Below are 4,932 nucleotides of genomic sequence, written 5' to 3' on the forward strand. Positions count from 1 at the left end.
CCAATTATTCACCAGAAAACCGGAAGTAGCACTGTGGCTCAAGTGGTAGAGTACTAGCCTTGAGCTGAAGAGCTCAGGGACAGTGGCCAGGCCCAGAGTTCAAGCCCCATAACTGACCAAAAAAAAAAAAAAAGTAAAATAGTGCTGGGTGCTGGTGGCTCATGCCTATAATACTAGCTACTCAAGAAGCTGAGATCTGAGGGGTCGTTCAAAACTAGCCCAGGCACAAAAGTCCATGAAAGTCTTATCTTAATTAACCACCAGAAAACTAGAAGTGGCATGGTGCTTCAAAGTGGTAGAACACTAGCTTTGAGCAGAAAAGCTCAGGGACAGTGCCCAGGCTCTGAGTTCAAGCTCCATGACTGACTTAAAAAAAAAAAAAAGTAACGTATACAGGACTCAAGACATTCATACAATAGACTAAAGGAGGATATTCTCAAGAGAGGAACACAAAGGTATAATGCCTATGCACACCTGATCATATAAAATAATATTTGTCTAAATAAACTCCAGGAAATGGAAATAAAGAAAGTATTTTAATAGCTATTTCAGAGGAGGTGGGAGGGAAGGAAGAGGAAGAGGAGAAATAGAAATCAAAATTACAATGAAGGACTACTATTACATTGAAAAGACAGGCAATGACAGGTATTGATGGGGAGATAGAAAAATTGGAACCTGAGCTAGGAATGTGGCTTAGTGGTAGAGTGCTTTCCTAGCATGCATGAAGCCCTGGGTTTAATTCCTCAGTACCACATAATCAGAAAAATCTGAAAGTGGCACTGTGGCTCAAGTAGTAGGGTGCTAGCTTGAGTGAAAGAGGCTCAGGGACAATGCCCAGGCCCTGAGTTCAAGACCCAGGGCTGGCAACAAACAAACAAAAAGCAGGGGAAAAAAAGTTGGGACTTTTTCTGCTAACTTTGACAGAGCATATACTAAAACTGAAATACAGTAATAAGATTAGCTAGGCAGTGGCTCAAGAATGACAAGCATATTCATATGTTCCTTTTTTGTTTGTTTCCAAGTCTTGAACTCTGGGCCTGGGCACTGTCCATGAGTTCTTCAGCTCAAGGCTAGAGCACTACCACTTGAGCCACAGCACCACTTCTGGTTTTCTGGTGGTTAATTAGAGATAAGAGTCTCACAGACTTTCCTGCCTGGGTTGGCTTTGAACCATGATCCTCAGATCTCAGCCTCCTGAGTAGCTAAGATTACAAGCGTGAGCCACTAGCACCCTATTGTTTCATGTTTTTATGCCCATCTTTGTCTCAGAATTCGGGGGCCCTGGTATATTCAGAGGAAGGAGACATAAAAAAATTCAATAGCTTGTTGAGCTCCTGACTATCAATCTCAGGGTGGAGAAAGCATATGTGCCCTAGCTCCACCTTTGAGCCAAGCCTCCCAGGCCTCTACCCAGGCCTGAAACTTGGTAAGGTTGGCTGATCTTTCCTCCCTCCCTTATCTTCCTATAGCCCTTCTGTTCTTTTTGAAACATTTCTATTAGAATATATTAGTTGTGCTGATTTTTTATTGTAACATTGCCTTATATGATTACAATATATTTTGACTAAATTCAGCCTCTTGAGCTCTCCCTTCTCCCCTTTAAAGCAACTGGTTTCATTGTCCCATACAAGAATGTAAAGTACTGCAAGCTGGACACCAGTGGCTTATGCTTGTAATCATAGCTACTCAGGAGGCTAATGCTGAGGTTTGAAGCCAGCTCAGGCAGAAAAGTTTGCTAGGAGTTTGTCTCCAAAATAACCAGCCAAAACCAAGTAGATGTGCCAGGTGAACAAGTGCAAGGCCCTGAGATCAAATCTTGGTACCAGCTAAAATACAAAACAACAACAACAAAAACCCAACAAGTTGGACTACATTCACCCTTTCAGTTCATTTTGCCCTCTCAAGTCTTGTTTTACATTCCTGCTATTCATTTTTAAGTGTATATTAATTATTCAAAGAAGTTTCTTCATGGTATTTCACCTGTGCGTATACTGCACTTTGATTGGATGCTTCTGTTTGTCTCTCTTTACCCATGCTCTTACCTTCTATTATTTGTGAGGTTTCTGTGGGCTTCCAATGAATTTCACTATGCCATCTTAATACACCAACATAATGTTTTTCAATATTCACCTTCTATTATTTTTTGCCTCTTTCCATTCTCCTTAATCCATTGTTATGAACTTTATATGGGTATGCAAGTGTCTCTGTTGTATCCTGACTTACATTCCTTCAGCTGTGTGTTAAAGAGTGATATCAGTGGATTGTATAGTAGTTCTATTTTAAAACTAATGTTTTCTGAGGCATCTTCATCTGCTTTCCATAGTGGTTGCACTGATTTGCATTCCCAATCATGTCTGTTAGAGTTCCATTTCCCTTGTATCCTCACTAGCATATGCTGCTCATATCCTTCCTTCCTTTCTTCCTTCCTTCCTTCCTTCCTTCCTTCCTTCCTTCCTTCCTTCCTTCCTTCCTTCCTTCCTTCCTTCCTTTTCCTTCCTTCCTCTCTCTCTCTCTCTCTCTCTCTCTCTCTCTCTCTCTCTTTCTTTCTTTCTTTCTTTGTCCTAGGGCTTGAACTCAGGGCCTGGACATTGTGCCTGAGCTTCTTTTGCTCAAGGATAGCTCTATGCCACTTGAACCACAGCACTACTTTTGGCTTTTTCTGTTTATGTGGTTCTGAGGAATTGAACCCAGGGCTTCATGCATGCTAGAGTACTTTCCACTAAGTACTCTTCCACTAAGTCACATTCCCAGCCCCTGTTGCTCATATTCTTTTTTTTTTTTTTTTTTGGCCAGTCCTGGGCCTTGGACTCAGGGCCTGAGCACTGTCCCTGGCTTCTTCCCGCTCAAGGCTAGCACTCCGCCACTTGAGCTACAGCGCCGCTTCTGGCCGTTTTCTGTATACGTGGTGCTGGGGAATTGAACCTAGGGCCTCGTGTATCCGAGGCAGGCACTCTTGCCACTAGGCTATATCCCCAGCCCCTCATATTCTTGATGATGACTATTCAGACTGGAGTGAAGTGATAACCTCAGTGGATTTGCATTGACTTTATAGCCAGAGATATTCAGCATTTCTTTATGTACTTATTGCCAATGACCTTTCCTTCAAGAATTGTGTGTTCAGGGCTGGGGATGTGGCCTAGTGGCAAGACTGCTTGCCTCGTATACATGAGGCCCTGGGTTCAATTCCCCAGCACCACATATACAGAAAATGGCCAGAAGTGGCACTGTGGCTCAAGTGGCAGAGTGCTAGCCTTGAGCAAAAAGAAGCCAGGGACAGTGCTAAGGCCCTGAGTCCAAGCCCCAGGACTGGCCAAAAAACAAAACAAAACAAAACAAGAATTGTGTGTTCAGTTTATTTACCCATTTGTTTATTGGGTTGTTGATTCTTGGGGAGTTTGATGAGTTTTTTTTAATCCCCCCCCCCCATATTCGACTATTAATCTCTTGTCAGATAATCCTTTTGAGCCTAATGAGTATTTTCTTGGTTGTAAAGAAACTTTTAAGTTTGATGGAATCCCATTTGTCAATCTTTGCTAAGTTCTATTCAGGAAATAATTGTCTATGCCTATATATTCCAGTGTTTCTTTATTCCTTCCTGTAGTAGTTTCAAAATGTGTGGTCTTACATTAAGATCTTTGGTTCACTTTGAATCCATACTTGCAGAGCAATAGAAATCTAATTTCAATCTACATGAGGATTTCTGATTTTCCCAGAAGTATTTGTTGAAGTGACTGTCATTTCTCTGATGTATGTTTTCGGCTCCTTTGTCAAAAATCAGATGGCTGTAGCTGTGTGGGCTTATTTCTGGGTCTTCTATTCTTTTTCATTGATCTTTGTGTCTATTTCTCTTCTTAAGGAAATGTATAAAGGGCTTACAATTACATGCCATGCTGTGGTTTTTTGTTGTTATATATATTTTTAATTTTTTTTTATTAATTTTTTTTTTTTGGCCAGTCCTGGCCTTGGACTCAGGGCCTGAGCACTGTCCCTGGCTTCTCTTTGCTCAAGGCTAGCACTCTGCCACTTGAGCCACAGCGCCACTTCTGGCCATTTTCTGTATATGTGGTGCTGGGGAATTGAACCCAGGGCTTTATGTATACGAGGCAAGCTCTCTTGCCACTAGGCCGTATCCCCAGCCCCTATATATATTTGTTAAGTTGCTATGGCTCTGAGGTTGAATTCAGGTATTGTGATACCTCCAGTACTGCTCTTTTTATTCAGAATTGTTTTTTCTGTTTGAGGTTTTTTGTGCTTCCAAATGAACTTTAGAACTAATTTTGCTTATATCTCTATGAAGATTGTCATTGGAATCTTAATGGGAGTACATTTTGTCTTCAGTTTCTTTCTTCAAGGGTTTATAGTTTTCATTGTAGAGTTCTTTCATTTCTTTCATGATGTTTATTCCCAGATATTTATATTTAAAGGCTATTATGAATAGGACCATTGTCCTGCTTTCTTTCTACTGATTTTTTGCATGTTGTTTTTGTATCCTGGTACTTTACTGAAAGTCTTTATGAGATCTAAGCCTTTTTTGTTGAAGTTTTATGATCTTTTAGGTATGAGATTAAATCATTTGCAAACAGGGATAATATGACTTTTTTCTTCCCTATTTGAATCCTTTTTATTTCCTTCTCGTGTCTTACTCCTCCAGTTGGGAATTCTAGCATTATGTTAAATAAGAGTGGAGGGTCTTATTTCTGACTTTTGTGGAAAGAGTTTCAATTTAGTTCACTTTGTACGTGTTGGCTGAATTTCTTTTTTTTTTTTTTTGGCCAGTCCTGGGCCTTGGACTCAGGGCCTGAGCACTGTCCCTGGCTTCCTTTTGCTCAAGGCTAGCACTCTGCCACTTGAGCCACAGCGCCACTTCTGGCCGTTTTCTGTATATGTGGTGCTGGGGAATCGAACCTAGGGCCTCATGTATACGAGGCAAGC

Source organism: Perognathus longimembris, chromosome 1, assembly GCF_023159225.1.
Source record: "Perognathus longimembris pacificus isolate PPM17 chromosome 1, ASM2315922v1, whole genome shotgun sequence".
Lineage (NCBI taxonomy): Eukaryota > Metazoa > Chordata > Mammalia > Rodentia > Heteromyidae > Perognathus > Perognathus longimembris.